This window comes from Castor canadensis, chromosome 1 (assembly GCF_047511655.1).
Source record: "Castor canadensis chromosome 1, mCasCan1.hap1v2, whole genome shotgun sequence".
Lineage (NCBI taxonomy): Eukaryota > Metazoa > Chordata > Mammalia > Rodentia > Castoridae > Castor > Castor canadensis.
Genome location: NC_133386.1, coordinates 176,305,784 through 176,327,082, shown reverse-complemented (window position 1 = coordinate 176,327,082; position 21,299 = coordinate 176,305,784).

Here is a 21,299-nt window from a genome sequence, read left to right as displayed (position 1 = left end):
TTCCCCCCTTCTTAGAACAAATTCACCAGATTTCACTCTTTTATTTTCATATATGGATACAAAATACATCTACTGTATATACTCTCATTCTTCTGTCTTACATTTTTCTTCTTTCTCCTTTTATTTTATCGTTTTTCCATTTACTTACAAGTGTATACATTATTTGTGCCACCTTCTCCCCACTCCCCCTCAACCCACCTCTGCTTCCAGGCAGAACCTCTTCTGCCTTCTTTACCTCTGATTTTGTTGAAGAGAAAACATAAGAGATCATAAGAAAGACATATTGGTTTTGCTAGTTTGGGATAAAGATAGCTATACAGTGAGATTCCTAGCATTGCTTCCACTAAGTGTATATTGATAGTCCAAGGAGGTATTTTCTTGGTACTTCAGGTCTGTATATATTGTGCTTTAATCAAATTAACCCCCTCCCCCATTATTTACTCATTCTCTATCACCATGCTCCCCTAATATCCAACAACTTATTATACAGTGCATTATATTCTTCATATATACATGTATTTTTTTCAATATTTTTCATCCTCTTTTACTTTATATCTACTGCCTCTCCTAGATCCTTCAGACAGACTTAATAATACAATTTTGTTCTCTCTTACTACATATATATATGTATTATCATATGTATTTCTATATATACATTTAACTTATTTTCCACATATGAGAAAAAACATGTGATCTTTGATTTTTTTGAGCCTGACTTACTTCACTTAACATGAAACTCTCTAGTTCCACCCATTTACCTTTAAGCAACATCATTTCATTCTTCGTTATGGCTGAATAAAACTTAATCATGTATATATACCACATTTCTTAATCCATTCATCAGTTTGGGGGCATCTGGGCAGCTTTCAAAGCTTGGCTATTGTAAATAGTGCTGCAATAAACATGGAAGTGAAAGTAGCTCTATCCTCTGGGTACACATTCCTTTCCTTCAGATAAATGCCTAAGAATGGTATTGGTGGATGACATGGTAGTTCTTTTTTTATTGTGTTGAGGGACCTCCATATTTCTTTCCATAGTGGTTGTACTAATATGTACTCCCACCAACAGTGTAGAAGTATCCCTTTTCCCCACATCCTTGCCAGAATTTGTTGTTGTTTGTGTTGTTGATAATAGCCATTCTGACTGGGGGAGATGGAACCTCAAAGTAGTTTTGATTTTCATTTTCTTTATGGTCAAGAAAGTTGAGCATTTCTTCATATGTGTATTGGTTGTTTTTTCTTCTTATGTTGAGAATTATCTCTTCAGTTCATTTGCCCATTTATTCAGCCAATTATTGATTCTTTGAGAGGTTAGTTTTTTGTGTTCCCTGTTTATTCTGATGATTAATTCCCTATCAGATGTATAGCTGGCACAGATTTTCCACCATTCTGTAGGCTGTCTCTTAGTCTGGTGACTATTTCCTTTGCTGTTCAGTAGCTTTTTAGTTTCATGCAGTCCCATTTGTAAATACTTCTCCTAATTGCTGAGCTATTCAAGTTCCATTCATAAAGTTATTAACTATGCCAATGTGGTCCAACATGTTCCCAATTTTTTTCTGGATTAATTTCACTGTTTCAGAAACTTAGGCCCTTTTACTTACTAGGCAAATACTTTACAGATGAGCCACACACCCATTTCTGTTCTTATTTTAAAAGAAATTGTAATGTTCATGATACAAACATTAAAAGTCTGTAACGTTGTTCTACACAGAACTGATTTCATCTGATAAACATAATTAGAAAAGAATTGATGTGACTCAATGTAGATCCATTTCTTCATAAGTTATATAAAAATACTATTGCACTAATAAAATGCCTGTATTCTAAAGCATATTCAAAATAGAAAATACAACCTTGAACTTAACACTTACATAAAATAATATTTCCAGTATTTTCTTGCTACATCATTACAAATTCTGAACACTCCCTGAATTTTCCAGAATCTCTGCTGGAGACTGTGCCCTCTAGGTTTTTTTTCTGTTTTCTGATGTATTATCTTGGAGAAGGAGATAGAAAAATTATGCAAAGTTGTATTTTGTATTCCTTATGTCACAAGGGATTTTAGGTATGTAAAATTCAGCAATATCCTTCAGTTCAGTATTTGTGTTGTGAAAGTAAAGAAAAGAAAGTAGCTGGATCATAAAATGTAGATGCTACTTATACATGCACAAAACAAATTGCCTAAGTGATCCATGTGGTTGCAAAATAAATGTTGACAAAGGTTAAACATAATTATCATACAATTTTGGGCTCAGAATCATCAGTGAATTGATGCTAATTTGTAGTATTTTTGTTGTAACACCATGTTGTTACACTCAATGCTGTTTAAATTTTAGGATTGGCAAAACTGTGTTTTCAGTTGCTGTGTCTCTGTTAATAGAATTTCCTGTGTAGCCCTACTGACAAATAACACAATAAATACAAGAAAGAAGAATCATAAACAAGATATTGATCCCCTCTGCTAACAAAGATATTGTCCAGAGAGTTTTTTAATTTTGTATTTTTAGCTATACTCATAATAGCACTTCATTTTCAAACCAGCTATGATATACAAGCTTGCACTACTTAGATAATTGGGAGCATTGAAAATGGAAAATAAAATAATAAATAAAATTTATAAGTAGCTAAGCAATCAAAATTCTCATAGAAATTAGAAAAAAATTGTAGGCAACAAGTTTATATTTTTATAACTTCCTGTAGGTGCCTATTTGTGATCATTTTGAACTGTAAGTAAGCATTGTCTATTTAGCATCATTCTAAGTTTAATGAAATATTCAATGCAAGAGAAACCAAGAACTTTTCTTTTTGCAACTTCACTTCATTTATAAATTTAATTCTACCTCTCTTCTTCTAGATTTTCCTTTAGTGCCCCCTTATTTATGTTTTTCTTATGTTTTTGTAGAGAAAAACTGTTACTGGATGACTAATAAAATATAAACTTAGGTATTAGATTTGAAAAAAGAACATGCTTAACAAGAAGAATTCATTAAGGAAGAAGTAATAGTAAGGGAGGATCATGTATTCCTTCAGCAAGTGAATGTGATAGCCCCTGCTATTACTGTACATTGCCCTAGCCATTGAGGGAGTATGGAAAACAAAGAAGATATAACTTTGTCTCTCAGTTGGTTGAAGAATGGTGGTCAAATTTTAATAAAAGTTAGCTAACATGACTAAAGATCTTAGAGAACACTTGATCAAAATCTCCTATTTTGTAAGTGGCAAAATTAAGATTGGAGAAAATAAATTTGTTATGTGTCTATGTATGTATGTGTGTGTATTGTCCCCTAAGGTGAGATGAGTGGTAAAAGAACTATGGCTAGACTCAAATGTTGGAATACAGGGAATTTAAAAAGCTATGTCAATCAATCTATACACACTCACATACACACACACATATATATATATTTAACTACATAGATGAAATTGAGGAAGAAGTATTGAGCAATCTTAAAGCCATATATAACTTTATGATGACCTGTCACAGTATGCCATGTACATTTTATTGTATCTACTGTTGTGCCTTCCAGGATTATACCTTGTAGCATCAAACCTACTTTGAGTCAATAATTTCCATTACGCATTGAAAATAGTCTGATATGTTTCTGAAATTTTTATTTAATTACAGAGATGTTAATATTAGGGCACTTGAAAATGCATGACAATTTTGTGTAGTGCTATTCAATTCTGCTAAGAAAACAGCTAGGTAATATTATCCCCTATTTTAGATGATAAATTGAAAAAGGCAGGTGGCAGGCATGAGGTCATCAGGGAGAACATTGAAGGTGAGACCACCATTGCTCAGATCAGTTTGTCTTTTTCTCCTATAGCACATTTTGTCTCTGTTTTCAAGAACTTTCCTCTCCAGACATTCCTGGTTGTTTCCGCCGAAAAGACAGTTGGTGTTTTACCTTCCATTTTACTTTTGGTCTATGTCAAAACCGAGCATTTGAGGTGCTATTTTGCCAGCTAATAAAAAGACTAATAGCAATTTTTCATTGAGTGATAGAATGATGGAGAAAATTCTCCTTCTCTTTGACTTTTCTAAAGCCAAACAACAAATTTGAATTATAGGGAAATTTGATAGGTTACTTATTTCCAAAGACATTTCAGAATCAACGTTCACATAGGAGTTAAAATTGTCACGTCACTTAAGAGGCTCAGGTAGAATACTACATACTTTTTGAACAAACTTTTCACAAATGGACCTTGGTAGAGATTCTAGATCCAAACCATAACAGACGAAAATTCTCATTTTGTCTTCATCCTGAGCTTTGCCGACCTAATAAGGCTGTTATCTGCCACACAGTATAAGAGATACTTAGGATTGCTTCATGAATAATTTTGAAAGGTTACAACTCACTTGATCGTCATCGTCACTGAATTTTTGGTATCTGAATATGCAAAGAACACTCTTGAAGCATCACACATTTCTATAGGTTGAGGGCATAGCTTAATAATCTTTCACTTAAAATTATACCATGCTTCATTAAAAGTGTATACTTGACATATGTATTGGAGTCCAAGCTGCTAAATGTTTCTGGTGATTGCTAGATCCTAAAAGCTGGTCAACTAATCTTGAAAACTAAATTTGTAAGCCTGGTTTGGCTTTTCAATAAGTTTATTGCATATGCTGTTAATACTTTATCATAACATTTTAAATACTTCCTTATAAAGCTTATATGAACCAATCAAAACTATCTGAAGAATGTCATAAAAGGTCTCCTGTGATTAATTTAAATGGCTTTGAAAGTTCATTCACCACAATTTCCATGTCCTAACTTCTATGCCTTTTCCTCCTCGCAAAGAACATATATTTCTTGAGATATTATACTTTCTCCAACTCTTACTTTATCTGTAAATCCATGTGAAATTCTTTTCCACCCCTTTCGGTGCCTTATGCCATATCCTTCACAATAGTCACTTAGTGATCACTCTGAGGATCTGAAAGAGTGACCTTTTTGTAGAGTTATCAAAATGTATTGTAGCTCATTATTAATCTGTTAATCCTTCCCACTAGAATGTTAAGTCCTTATGACATCGTGTTATTTTAATAATCTTTGTTGTCTAGTAAAAGGCCAAAATTCAATTAATATGAAATTGAAGCAGCCACAGGACGCAGTATGCATAAAGTGTTCTCTAAGATCTAACATCCCACTAAGCACTTCATCCTCTCAACAATTCTGCCACTCATGAATTGTTATTAATCCGATTTACAGATAATGAATTGGGAATTACAGAATTTAAGTAAATACTCTAATTTCATGCACTTATGAAGTAGTTTGCTTTGAATTCACATAGTCAACATCTTTCTTAAAGAAGACAAAGTTAGAGACCCTTAGAGTTCATAGAAGACAGGGGAGTTTGTGGTAGTTTTTCTAGGACTCTTTAAGTTTTTCAGAATGAATGTGTGAGGGGGGAATCTGTTCTTTAGGCTAAGTTAATCTTAGAAGATAATCTATTTCAAGTCATGGCATTTTTGCCATGTTGCAGTGGTATTTTTATAGAACATAAAGATATCTATTTCAGTGCCATGTGAGCATAACTTTATATAGAATGTGAAAGTATGGAACAAGGGAAGGAAATGCTTGCTGCTTTTGCATTGCAGTGGTGATATTCTCTGAATATAATGCTTGTCCTCATAGATTAGAGGTAAAAACAAAACTCAGTGTAGTAGGTAGAAAATTGAGTTATTTGTGTCTATAGCTATACCTGACCACACAGGGAGTTATGTTTCCCACTTACATCATTTACATATCCTACCACTACTTGTGCATCCTTCACAAAGTCTCAGAAGAGCCATAACTAATCTCTTGCCCAGGTTCATTACACTTAGCACAGTAATGAGAAAACTATCTTGACAAAAAGTTTATTAAAACACAGATGAAAGGAAATAACATACACCTAGATTTCTTCTCTTCATATATTGTGAGAGCATACTGCACAATAATGAGTACATTTCAGCTCAGCTTTAGAACTTGGCTCTGTACCTCTCTCTGTGATTGTGAGCATATTACAGAATCAGAGCTACAGCCTCAGTGCCTTATTCTGTAAAGCTATAGTTTGGATCTTGAATGTCCTCCTAGGCCCATGAGTACAGTGTTTTGTCCACAGTCTGTGGTACTATTAGAAAGTGGTGGAACTTTTATGAAATAGGATCCAATGAGGGACTTCAATGCAAGGTGTGCCCTTGAAGAGGGTAAAAGGACTTCAACCATTTCTTCTTCTCTTTTATATGCTGGCTATGATCCGAATGGTTCTGTTCCACCATGCACTTCCACCAAGATGTGCTGCCTCACCATAGGTATCAAAGCAATTGGAATATCCAATCATGGACTGAAACTTCAAGGGATGGAGGAGTGGCCCAAGTGGTAGAGGGCCTGCTTAGCAAGTGTGAGGCTCTAAGTTTAAGCACCAGAACTGTTAAAAAAAAACAAAACATGGAATGAAACACTCAAAATTATGAGTCAAAGTAAACCTTTAGTCTTATAAGTTGATTGCCTCAGGCACCTGTTCTAATGATAAGAAGTGGATTAACAAAAAAGTCAGCTAACATCTGGAGGACTAAATATCAACAAATGAAGGAATAACACAATGACACTTAGAGCATTAAACATATATCAACTTCTTTGTTCAGCATTATGTCTCTTCAGTAGAAAGATAAACTATTATACAAAATGACCAAGTACTTGAAAAACTTCTATAAATTCGTATAGTGTATACTATTTATTGTGATAATCATCACTTTTTAGTATGTTCACTGGGTGATAATAAATCAGTTTCCTTTTCTGTCCTTAATATAATTTCCTTAAGTTACCCTTAATTATATATCAAAACATTATTGGAAACTTTGTTCAAACAGAATAACTGAAAATATGGTGCTATTCTTGATGTCACCTAGGGTAGAAAATAATGAGAAAAGGGGATGAACCCTATGGCTCAGGATCCCTTCTCTACTTTAAGCTGGAATAAGTATTTTAGAAATGCATTTCACATGTTCCCTATCCATGTAATAATCATGTTTTAAAATTTTTGAAAATTATAATGGTCTATAATTCTATTGAAGTAATTTAACAAATATTTGACATCCATTGATTCGGAGGAGATTTTCCAATAGTTTAATGTAAAAGAAGAGATTGTGATTATTTGTTCCTTTGTTTTATTTCTCCTTGTCTTTGTCTTGAGCAATAAAAACAAATGCTGGCTAAAAGAAAAGAAGGAAGAAACAAAGGAATGAAGGAAGGAAGGGAAAGAGGAAGAAAGGGAGGAAGGGAAAGGGGAAAAAAAAAGATGAAACCACCAGTTGTATTAGTTTACTGCAACAACAGAAATCTATTATATCACAGCTCTGGAAACCAAAAGTATGAAATCATAGATATTGACAGTTTCATAATCACTCCCTCCAAATTTTCTAGAGGAGATACTTCTTTGCCTTTGCCAGTTTCTCCTACCCACAGCTGTTCCTTGACCTACAAATGCACTGTGCCAGTCTCTGCCGTGGTCTTCGCAAGGTGTTATTTCTTGGTGTCCTTTTTCCTCTTCTTACAAGGTCAGTAGTCATGTTCATTAATAACACACTGTACTCTAGTATGACCTTATCTCAACTAATTATATCTTCAATGATCCTCTTTCAAAACAGGGTTACATTTTGAGTTACCAAGGGTTAGGTTTTCAGAATGTGCATTTGTGGAACACAAGTCACCTCATAGCACTAGTTTGTTCTAAAAAAGCTAAGGTAGGTTCTATGAAGGAAACAAGAAGCTTTAAGTGGTTAGCACAGATGGTGTTGGCCATGCCACATGCTCCAGGCTTGCTTTCCTGGAAGACAAAAAAGTCTGCAAAAGGATCAAAATGAGTCACACTCCAAAATTCTTCCCACCCAAATTTCCTTTACCAATTTGAAATTGCCTGTGAATATACCATTAGAAATATCCTGTTGGAATGAATTTTGTGATCATTAAAATTCAAATATTCCTAAATAGAATAATGTTTTGAGCTGTATTTTTTGCTTGTGTCCTTAGAATGAACGAATTCATAGTCTTTTATTCAGAAAGCAGCTTTTACAATCCTGATGGAAAGTACATAATGGCAGTGGATATCGACTGATTCAAAAGAAATCAAGAACAGCAAAACAGAATCTTGAAAGCAGTTGAATTAAGAGTAGAAAAGAAAGAAAAAACATTTCACAACTCCTCAGTAAACCTCAAAAGTGTTCTGTAAGGTATTATATGAAAAAATATTGTAATATTATACTTTATGTTGAATTTTGGAAATGTGACAAAAGAAATATCCACAAGAATATACATATTCCAATTGTGTTTAATTTAGATTGGAGTGGGGGAGAAAACAACTTCTTCTTCTCTGTTGAATGCCCCACATTATTGCACAGAATATGTGCTAGTGATTTTCCATTTAGTATTAATTTACTTCCTAAATTTCATTAAGAGTCTACTTTAGTCTTTACCTGTTTGCTTTCCCCTTTCCCCGCCTCAGCCCCATGCATGTCCTGGAAGTTGCACATGTAAATCAGCAAAGCATATAAAAACTTAATAAACACACTAGGATCAATGACTGGATAGTAGGAATACACTCTTAAACATGCCTACTTCTTGTCAGAATACTTTCTTAAAGTTGTGTTATTTTAAAATCTCAAATTGAGTTTTATAAAAGATTGAAGAACACACATTAATGAATAGAATTTTATTTAAAAAATCCCTATTGACATTTTGTCAGTATAGATAAATCTTTATTTTACAAAAGATAAATAGGTCAGCTTATAAATCACCATAGCATAGATGTGAATTCCTGTAATCATTGCTATGGCTTGGATACTATTCAATTGTATAGAACAAAGGTTCAAATTTAATCCCTATTGTGAATAATAAGAGAGTGGAAACTTAAAGGGACTATGAGGAAGTGATTAGAACTAGATAAACTCATCATGGTGAAGCCCCCATGGTTGAATACTGTCAGCTTTATAATAAGAAGGAAAGAGACCAGAATATAGATACATATATGTGCCCTCTGTCTCTGGTTGTTTGATGCCCTCTTTCTGCTGTTAAGACTCTTCCTGGGAAGATATCATCATTAGATATGGCCTGTTGGCCTTAGAACTCTAGAGTCATGAGCCAAAATAAACCTCTTTTTTAAAAAAATAAATCAGACTGCATCAAGTATAGTTATAGTAACAGAACTGACTAATATAATCACATTGCTCCATCTTTTTCTTGAATCATATAAAAGTAAAATGAACACAGCACTAGAGACTTTGCAGAAGAAAAACATATGGTATTAGCCAAATAGGGTTTTTAAATTAGTATTTATTCACACTGTTGATAAAATGAGAAGAATATAGAAAAGAAGAAGAGAAACAATTTGTTTTTAACATGTGCCCAACTGTATACACAGAATTATGTCTTTTTCAAAATTAAATCTTAGGTCCCAAGCTCTAAGGAATCACTATGCTCATCAAATAAGAACATTTATCAGTTATCATGCACATTGAACATATTATCCAAGGGCTACAAAGGCCTTGATATACCAAATGCATAGCAGTGGAATTAGTTCGGTATAAACCCCCAAGAGATACACTAGCTGGGGCCAGAATGACCAAGTTAGTAAATGACCTCCTTTTTATTTTACACATTAGAAAGAGATAGTCCTGCATGTGCATTATTTTTTCAAGTCCATATAGCAATCTTTTTAGTCAGACGGTTCAGGGCTAATAATTCTTCATTTATTTAGTGATTATATATTCATTACCTAACAGTAAAGATGTAGGAATTAGAATTTCCTTTCAAATTTATTTCTTAGAAAAAAGTTAACACAGCTAGATATGGAATGTGTAATTTGGAATCTCATGAAACAGTCTATATCACATAAGGTTTTTATGACCACCGGGAACTAAAGAGTTCCAACTCCTCCTTGTATCAAAAATTAATGTTTCTCTGTGGCCTAAAGAAACTATGAAAGCCCTTCTCAGAACAGGAAAAAAAGGCTCTTATTCAATGAAATCATGTGTTGAGCAATGCAGAAACCACAGTAGAAATAGAATGAGCCAGTGGGGAACCCCGGGGCATTTCTTCTTCTATTAGACACAAAGAAGTTGTCTAAATCTAAACATGCCTTCACAAGCTTTAAAACCTTAAGAATGTAACGAACTCCTCCAGCTTAGCTCTGCCCAATAGCCATTGCTACTTATCCCTACGATGTTGTTCATTGCTTCTGCACTAATTCTTTTTGTGTATCCTCTAGGAGTGGGGAAAGTTATGAGAGAAATGAATTTGTTGTAAGTGTATCAAAATTTTCATCACTCTCCACACTTTTATTACTATTATATTGTTTCCCAAATGTCATATTCTCTGAAGATCTCATGGTACTGCAAAAGCTATTCTATCCTGGAAGATCACTACTATTTAGTATAAACATATCATCATGGTTAACTTACACATCTTCAAAAAGTATTTCTCTAATAAAACTCCTTCAGCTGACTTATTTTGTAATTCCATGTTCTGGACTATTGTAGATTGGATTCTATTATAGAATTATAATATAGTTTGCAAATTCTTTAAAAACTCCGTAATGACTATTTTATTCATCTGTTTATCTCTGCTACATAGCACGGTGTCTGGCAAAGAGAAGTGTCAAAGAAATATCTACAGAAAACAACTGGGTAGATGAATGAAGCATGATGACAGAAGCCAATGGTCAAATCCACCAATGCTGAAGGCCTGATATCAGGTAGTACCAAATTGGCTTTCTGAACCACATGGTCATTTGTTCGTTTTATAATATTGGATAATATCTTTCATTTATGTGCTTGTTTAGCAAATATTTCTTGAGACTCTTCTCTGTCCAGGGATTATAATAGATATGCTATCTTATTAATATATAACACAGTATTTGATCTTAAGTTAAAAAAAATAGTCATGGCTAAAGTTTAACTGCATTTGGAGACTTTCCCACTCTTTAATCAGAGGAAATGTAAGTACACTACAAAAGAGAATACTCAGCATTACAGTGGTACAGCCTATAAATATCTCTAGCCAAAAGCGAGACTAAGGCTCTGTCGCTGATATTACACAGTGGAGCCAAGGAGTGCGCTTCACAGCCTCAAAGCCGCCTTTGTTATTTACTAATTGCTTTTAACCTTCCCAGCTGTTCATTCCTGTTCCATTCCTACTCTTTGATTTATGTTGTTAGTACATGTTCTTTGTTCTAATGCTGATGGCTTGGTATGAAGGTGGCACATGTTCTGTCCCTTTGCTCTCTTTATAAAAATGAGGAGTCGTGTTTTCAGATGCTGTTTCCCAAAGGACAACAACTGCAGTAATAACCCCACATAAATACCTAAAACCACTTACATAGGTAGGTATCACTAAAACAACTGACTTTTTAGAAATATTTTATTTTATTTTACTTGTTTATTTTTTGTTCATTTATTCACATGTGCATACATTGTTTCCGTCATTTCTCCACTCTGCTCCCCTCCCCCAGCCAGCCTTCTCCCCCTCCCTCCTCAGTTACAGGCAGGTCCTGTTCTGCCCTTATCACTGATTTTGTTGAAGAAGAGACATAAGCATAATAAGAAAGACAAAACTTTTTTGCCAGTTGAGCTGAGGATAGCTATACAGAAAGATTCCTACTATTGCTCTCATGTAGCCATGTGTTACCACCCATGTTGATTCAAATCTAACTGATCTTTACACTGGTTCCTGATCCCCTGCTAGTGATGACCTGTCATTTTAAAGTTTCTGTATTAGTTCATCTGGAGTGAGGACATCAAACGCTTTCATGTTTTGGGTTTTCTACCTATTCCTATATCTCCTGCATACGCTCTCTCCTTTTCTTGTGAACCAAGTCCAACAACATTGCTGCATTTGCCCTAGATCTAAAGTCTGCATATGAGGGAGAACATATGATTTTTGGTCTTCTGAGCCGGCTGACCTCACTCAGAATGATGTTCTCCAGTTCCATCCATTTACCTGCAAATGATAAGATTTCATTTTTCTTCATGGCTGAGTAAAATTCCATTGTGTACAAGTACTACATTTTCTTGATTCATTCATCAGTAGTGGGGCATCTTGCTTGTTTCCATAACTTGGCTATTGTGTGAATAGTGCTGCAATAAACATGGGTGTGTAGGTACCTCTGGAGTAATCTGTGTGCATTCCTTTGGGTATATCCCCAGGAGTGAGATTGCTGGATCATATGGCAGGTCTGTGTTTAGATTTTTAAGAAGTCTCCAAATTTTTTTCCAGAGTGGTTGCACCAGCTTGTATTCCCACCAGCAGTGGATTAAGGTAACTGACATTGATTCTTTACAGTTTGGAAATGGATTCACAATTCTTGGGTTCTAAAATGGTACATGCCCTTAGGACACACTTAACATTGACACTATTGGAGTAAAAACAAAATCTGTGTGTGGATTTCAGGCTTTTAATACTCCATAAGACACATGACCATGTGTCAGTGCCTATTTTGAAAAGGTAGATTTCAGATGTACTTGCTGCTCCATACATTTCTCCTGGCTAATGAATGAACTGTATTGTTGAAAGGGGACATTTCCCTTCCTTTTGGTCTAGAAACACATTTTTATTCTCATTTAAATTATTTGTGACATTTTCTAAGTTACATATAATCTTACAACATTGTAAACATAACTAAGTTTGCTTTTGTAGAGATTCAAGACTAGGACATGGTCAATGTTTCAAATTTTCATTGTATCTTTAATTAGAAGTATAAATTTAAGTAGCCACTTTGGGGCTGGGATCATGCACAAGGCCCTAGACTCAATCCTGGCACAATAAATAAATAAATTAAATAAATAGCCAATCCTATTTGTGAATTTCCCTGTAAATTTTCTGTATCTCTGGTCAGCTATGGTTTTACCTTATTCCCATCCACATAGTAGTGTAGCATTCATATTAAATATGTTCTACAATTGAGGTACATAGGCCTTAGTGAAATATCCATTTGGAATCCCTTGTTCAGACTGGTATGCTGGGAGAAAAAAGTGGGACTAACTTGTAAATAATAAAAATTGTTCTACTTCAGTAACATTCTGTATTATAATGTTCCCTGGGAGGATAATTTAAACTGTACTTTCCTTAAGGAATTGAAAGAGAAAGCAGTGGAAATATTAAGACTTTTAAAAAATAAAATAATAGTTGAAAATACATATTTATGGTGACCACAGAGCAGGGAACATGTAACAGAAACATGAGTATTTTCTTCTTTGCTCATTTAAGTATATAGCCAACTGGATATCCTTTAAAATGAACAAGTAGATAAAATAAGTTTTAAATTTTAATAATGATAAACATTCTGTTTCGTGTTTAACCAGAGTCAAGTGGCCTAATGGGATAAAAGGATTGTACTATATTTTTTTGAGGGGTACATGCTCTAGTGATTCATGACCCTAAATATTTTAAATAGAATTACTATTCTAATTATAAAATCAATTATCAGCTATTCATTAAATGATTTAAGTGTGTAGCAGTGGAGATACACAAAATTACAGTTATAATTTTTCCACTTTTCTCAAGAACTTTTACATCAAAATAAGGAGATACATATACGAGTATCTTGTCTAAGGTGGTGTTTCCTTTTTTTTTTTTTTTGACTTATCTGATGGATCTGACTTGCAGTTTTTTATCCTTGAGTTCTTAGCTCAGTAACACCTCATCCACGAAACCTTGCTGAATATACCCCTTCTGGGTTTAATGCTGCATTTCTAAATTCTATGGGATGGAAAGAGAATACATAGGTGTCAAACACTGTACCAATCAAAAGGAGGGAGAGGGAAGTTTGACTTGGATGTTTAGGAAGTTTTCTCAGAGGATGTGCAATGCAATATGAAACCCAGTGATTACTAAATTTAGTCTTGTAGAAGGCAATAGAAAGATCTTGAAATCTAAGAGAAAAATAAAACTAGAGACAGTGAGCATTCCCAAACCAGTGGAAAATGGTGAAATATTCAATTACATGATGTTAAGACAATTGGATAATTATTTAGAAAAATTAAATTTATTAACATTTATCCCTGCTTCACACTCACAACAAAGTTAATTCCAGTTGAATTAAAGACAAAACGAATTTTTAAATAAAAAATGATGAGATAAAAGTGTCAGATAATAAAGCCAGCTGCTAGTGGCTCATGCCTATAATCCTAGTTACTCAGAGGCAGAGATCATGGTTTGAAATCAGCCCAAGCAAATAGTTCACAAGATCCTATCTCAAAGAAACTCATCATAAAAAGAACTGGTAGAATGGCTCAAGGTCTAGTCCCTGAGTTTAAAACCCAGTACTATAAAAAAAAAAAAAAAACATCAAATTCTCCCACCACCACTGTGTTGGGATATATCTGTTATTTTAAGTCCATTCATGTATGTTTAATGAAGTGTGTGCACCTACATTGGGCTCGTATACACTGAAAATTATTATTTTCTCTTGATGTATTACTCTTTTTATTAGTATGAAGTGTCCTTCTTTGTCTCTTCTGACTAATTTGGGTTTGAAGTTCACTTTATCCAATATAAGTATTGCTGCTCTTGCCTGTTTTCACAAGCCATTACTCTAGTAAATATTCTTCCACCCTTTCATCCTAAGATGGTGTTTGTTTCTATCAATAGGTAGGTCTTGCTTTTTAATCCAGTTTTCCAACCCATGTCTTTTGCTGGGGGAATTGAGTCCATTAACATTCAGTGTTAATATTGAGAAGTATATGGTTATTCCTATTATTTAGTTGTTTTTGTTGTTTAAATTTTTGAGTGTGTGCAGGAAATTCTATTCTACTATCTGAGTACCTGTCTGTTTTTCTAATGAGGTTTAATCCTTCCTCTCCTTTCATAATTATGTTTGTTTACATTTTCTGTGTATAGGATTCCTTTCAGAATCTTCTATAGTTGTGGTTTGGTGGTCATATATTGTTTTAGTTTCTGTTTATCCTGGATGACTTTTATTCCTCCACTGATTTTGCTTGATAGCTTTGCTGGGTAGAGTATCCTAGAAATGAAATTGTTTTATTTCAGTGTTCAAAATACCTAATTTCATGTCCTTCTTTTTTTTAAGGTTTCTGTAGAAATCTGTTGTTATTTTGGTAGGTTTACCTTCATATGTTATTTGATTTTTCTCTATTACAGCCTTCACTGTTCTTTCCTTGTTCTCTGTGCTAGTTGTTTTAAAGATAATATGCCAAGGAGAGACTTTATTTTGGTAATGCCTGTTTGGTGTCCTGGTGACTTTCTGTACCTGGATGGGCATCACTTTCTTGAGATTTGTGAAATTTTCTGTTACATTTTTAAATATATAACATATACCTTTGGCTTGCACCTCTTCTCCTTCTTCAATGACTATGATTCACAGCTTTGGTCTTTTAATGGAATCACTGAGTTCTTGCATGTTCCTTTCACAGCTCTTGAGTCTTTTGTCTAAGAATTCTTCTGTTTTTTCATTAATATCTATTTTGTCTTTGAGCCCTGAAATTCTGTCTTCCACTTGGTCTAGTCTGCTGAAATGATTTTCAAATGTATTTTTATTTGATTTAAGAAACTTTTTATTTCTAGGATTTCTGTTTGATTCTGAGATAGACAAAAAAAAATCAATGAAGAAATTCCAGAATTGAAAAACACCATAAATCTAATGGACCTGATAGATGTCTACAGAGTATTTTTTCCTGCAACAGCACAATATATATTCTTCTCAGAAGTTCATGGAACTTTCTCCAAAATAGACCACATCCTAGGTCACAAAGCAAGTCTCAATCAATATAAGAAAATAGAAATATTACCCTGCATACTGTCTGACAATAAAACTAGAACTCAACAACAAAAGAAACAGCAGAAAATAAACAAACAATTGGAGGCTGAAAAACATGTTGCTCAATGTTCAGTGGGCCATAGAAGAAATAAGGGAGGAAATAAAAAATATTCTAGAATTTAATGTAAATGAAAACACAACCTGTCAGGATCTGTGGGACACCAGTAGAGGCAGTCCTAAGAAGAAAGATTATAGCCATGAGTGCATATTTTAAAAACACAGAAAGATCTCAAATAAATGACCCAATGCTACATTTCAAACTCCTAGAAAAGCAGGAGAAAGCTAAACATAAAATAAGCAGAAGAAGAGAAATAATAAAAATAAGGGCTGAAATAGAGACCAAAAAAAAGCCTTACAAAGAATCAGTGAAACAAAAAGCTAGTTCTTAGAAAAATTAATAAGATTAACAAACCCCTGGCTAATCTGTCAAAGACCCAAATTAATAAAATCAGAAATAAAAATGGAGCAATAACAACAAACACCAATGAAATCCAGGGAATCATCAAGACCTACTTTGAAAACTTCTATTCAAATAAATTGGAAAATCTAGAAGAAACTGACAATTTTCTAGATACATATGAACATTCTAAATTGAACCAAGACGAAATTTATCACATAAACAGATGTACAACACACAATGAAATTGAAGCAGCAATAAAGATTCTTCCAAAAAGAAAAGTCCAGGACCTGATGGATTCTCCACTTAGCTTACCACATCTTTAAAGAACTAATACCAACACTCTTTACAAACTCATTCTATGAAGCCAGTATTACACTCATCCCAAAACCAGACAAGGACACATCAAAAAAGAAAATTACAGTCCAATTTCACTAATGAACATAGATGCAAAAATCCTCAATAAAATACTCGTAGACTGAATTCAACAGCGTATCAGAAAAATCATATACCACAGCCAGGCTGACTTCATCCCAGGCATTTAGGGATGGTTCAATATGTATAAATTATTAAATGTAATACAGCATATTAACTGAAGCAAAGATAAGAACCACTTGGTCATCTCAAAAAAGCCTTCAGTAAAATTCAACATCCTTTCATGATTAAAGCTCTGATGAAACAAGGAATAGAAGAAATTCAGGTCACATAATAAAGGTTATATATGATAAGTCTGAAACCATTTCCTCTAAAGTCAGGAATGAGACAAGGTTGTTTCATTTATGTACAACATACAGCTGGAATTCCTAGCCAGAGAAATAAGATGGAAAAAAAAAAATAAAGGGAATACAAATAGGTAAGGAAAAAGTCAAACTATCTCTAGTCACAGAAGACATGATTTTATACCTAAAAGAACTGAAAAACTCCACCAAAAAGACTCCTGGACAGTATAAACAGCTTCAGCAAAGTAGCAGTATATGCAAAAATCAGTAGCTTTTCTATACACCAACAATGAACAGACTGAGAAAGAATATACAAAAACAATTCCATTTACAATAGCCTCAAAAAAAAAAAAAACATAAACCTAGGAATAAACTTAACAAAGGATATGAATGACCTCTACAAGGAAAACTACAAACCATTGAATACAGAAGATAGAAAGATTTTTCATGCTCATGGATTGGCAGAATCAACATAATAACAATGGTTATACTACCACAAGCAATCTACATGTTCAATGCAATTCCCTTGAAAATCCCAATGACACTGATCACAGAGATTGAAAAATTAACCCTAAACTTCATCTGGAAGCATAAAAGACTGTGAATAGCCAAGGCAATACTGAGCAAAAAGAGCAAAACCAGACGTATTATAATACCTGACTTCAAACTATATTGCAGAGCCATTGCAATAAAAACAGCTGTTACTGGCACAAAAACAGACATGAAGATCAATGGAATAGAATAAGACCTGGATATGAATCCATGTAGCTATGCCCACCTAATTTTTGACAAAGATCTCAAAAATATATGATGAAGAAAATACAGCATCTTCAACAAATATTGGTGGAAAAACTAGATATCTGCCTGAAGAAAATTGGAACTAGATCCCCATGCCTGTCACCTTGTACTAGTATCAACTCAAAGTGGATTAAGGAGTTTAATATCAGATCTGTGAAGCTAATACAGGAAAGAGCACTGCAGTACACTATGTATTCACTGGATGCAATAGGCATAGGCAAGGACTTCCTCAGTAGAACTTGAGTGGCTCAGGAACAAAGAGAAAGGATCAACAAATGGGACTACATAAAATTAAAAAGCATCTGCACAACAAAAGAAATTGTCTCTAAATTGAAGAAGCCATCCAAAGAATGGGAGAATGTCTTTGCCAGCTATATATATTGATAACTAGAATATACAGGGAGCTCAAAGAATAAAGTCCAAAATCTCTATGACCCAATAAAGAAATGGGCACTGAACTGAACAGTGCCTTTTCAAAAGAGGAAGTCCACATGGCTAAGAAACACAGGAAGAAATGCTCACCATCCCTGGCCATAAAGGAAATACAAATCAAAACCATACTAAGATTCTACCTTATTTCTTTTAGAATAGCTATCAGCAAGAACACCAGCAACAATAAATGTTGGCCAGAATGTGGGGAAAAAGGACCCCTCATACACTGCTGGTGGAATGTAAACTAGTACAACCACTTTGGAAAACAGTATGGAGGCTTCTTATAAAATTAAACATAGATCTGCCATATGATCCAGAAATACCACTCCTAGAGATATACCTGAAGGAATATGAGTTAGCTTATAGCAAAGGCAACTGCACACCCATGCTAATTGTAGCACTATGCACAATAGCCAAACTATTGAAACAGCCAAAGTGCTCCACTACTGAAAAATGGATTAAGAAAATGTGGTATTTATGCACAATGAAATTTTACTTAGCCACAAAGGAGAATGGAATTTTGTCATTCACAGGTAAATGGATGGAACTGGAGAACATCATCTTAAGTGAAGTTAGTCAGGCTCAGAAGGCCAAAAGCCATATATTATCCCTCATATGTGGATTACAGACTTAAAAGAAATGCAGCAATATTATGGGACAAGGGTCACACTAAGGGGAGGTCGTGTACAAGGGGAATGGTGAAAAAGAAGGAAACTAAAAACTTGAATGTGATTAATGTGGTTACTGTATGGGACTGAATATAGAAATCTAAAACTGGCCAGGGCCACGATTGGAACTCAGGAGGAGTGATGAGGAATAGAAATGATAAACCAATTGGGGTTGTAATACATATATGCATGGAAACAACACAAGGAAACTCCCTGTGTAACTATCTTTATCTCAAATTAGCAAAAACTTCATGTTTATCTTTTTATCTTTTATGTTTTTTCTCTACAAAATTGGAGGACAGGAGTGTGGAGCTGTGGGGAAAAGGTAGGAGAATTAATACAGTGCAAATAATGTGTACAGATGTATGTAGATGCAAAAATGATACCTCTTGAAACTGTTTCAAGAATCGGGGGAAGGAGGTTGAAGGAGATCAGTAGAGGAGGTGAACTCATGTATGATATATTTGATACATTGTAAAAACCTTTGTAAGTATCACAATGTACCCCCACCCAGCACAACAATAAAGGGAAAAAAGTACAAAAGTATCAGAAAACAACTTTATCATTCTTGTGATACAATACTTTCCTCATACCACAAAGTCAAAATTATTAAGAAAAAAGCTTATACATTTAGAATAAAACATTTTAGTATACCAAATAACATCCACCATAGAAAAAGTTAAGTCTTTCAACATATATAATATAAAACAGATAAAAAAATTACACTTAAATAAAGATGTCTGCCAATTAATGTAAACAATCTTCCAAAGAATGTGTAAAAGCTATAGGCAGAAGATTCACATAAGAAGATAATTATCATATAAATATATAATGTTTCCAACCAAATTTAATCAAAACTAAAAGTAATAAGAGCTTTTATTTATTAGTATTGGTAAAAGTGGAAATGATTTATACTACCAACATTTGACAAGATCATGAGGAAGTTGGTGCAATTATTTACTGCTGGGTAATGTGAATCATTTTACCTCTTTCGAGATTAGTTAGACAATAGAGTAAACATCTTTCATACACATTTCTACCACCCAAGATGTGAATAGTTTTTAAACTACTTAGGATATTTCAACCTTATATATTCTGCTTATCTAACTTTGAATTAACATGAAAGTCAGATCTTAGCCTTGAGTGTAATCCCAATACTCAGGAGGCTGAGGCAGAAGTATAATAAGGTTGAGGCCAGTCTAAGCAATATAGCAAGAATGAAACCCTGTTTTAAGCAAAACAAAACAAAATGAAAAAACACATAAACAAAACTATAACTCCAAATTCCAGCTTCTCGTCACAGAGAGAGCATAAAATTGTGATCAAAATGGCTTTAATCAGAATCATCAGTACCAGAATTTCCACTGTGAAGTGAGCAATACAAGCAAATAGGCTCAGGTTTGAGACTCCCATGTTAATCTCTCTCTCTCTCTCTCTCTCTCTCTCTCTCTCTCTCTCTCTCTCTCTCTTTCTCTGAACCCTCTGTCCTTAGGCAGCAATACAGTCCTCTGTCTTAGTGAAACTCACGTCAACCTGAGAAGGTACATAGTGGATAGAAGGTCAAGTTTCATGGGAAGGAGTGGCATCAGTAGGGTATCCTCTGACTCTGTGCCAGCTAGAGGGGTTGTGAGTTCACTGCAAGGCTAGTGTAGCTTATGCTATTGCTCCTGGAAGTATAAGATGCGCGATGATATTTGTCTAGGCCTTCCATTCAGTTTGTGAAACTCACAATATTCTTGTAATAAAACTTTCTGTTCAATCACCCAGTGTAAGCATCTGTTATATTCAGTCAAGATCTTTCATTAAGGAAAGTTGTATGTTAAAGGAAAAAAAAAAAAAAAAAAGAATGTAGAAAGGAAGAAATAATAGAAAGAAAGCTGTGCCAACTTATACACTAGCAAGAACAAAATATTATTAAAACACAGTTTAATATGTTATGGCCATACACACTGCTTAATATTTTTAAAATGAGAAAAACACATAATTCCATAAATACATATGGATATGAAAATTGATGATAAGCTATACCATAGTAACATAAATGTATTTATAAAATTAAACTTTTATACAACAGTCCCTGAGAGCACAAAATAAAAGTCTATATATCTTTATTTTTATACAAATACTCATTTATTTATATTCTTTCAAATAGAAGAGGACAGAGGAAAAAATAAATGTGGGTAAGGCAATTGAAACTTTCATTTAGTTTATAAAATGAAACATAAAGGATAATATATTCCTACCTTTCTATTAAATTGAAAATAAGCTTAAATCTCAATCCTTTGAAATTTCTTCCTAAAATTATAAATACTAAGTAAATTAAATCTATTACAAATAAACATATTTAATTATTAATAAATAATTAAATAAATAATTATTGATAAATAATTGCTCCAATATTAATGTTTTAATTACATACTGTGAATAGATGTAGTTATATGGAAGTGAGTTCAGTTTTATTCAAAACAGT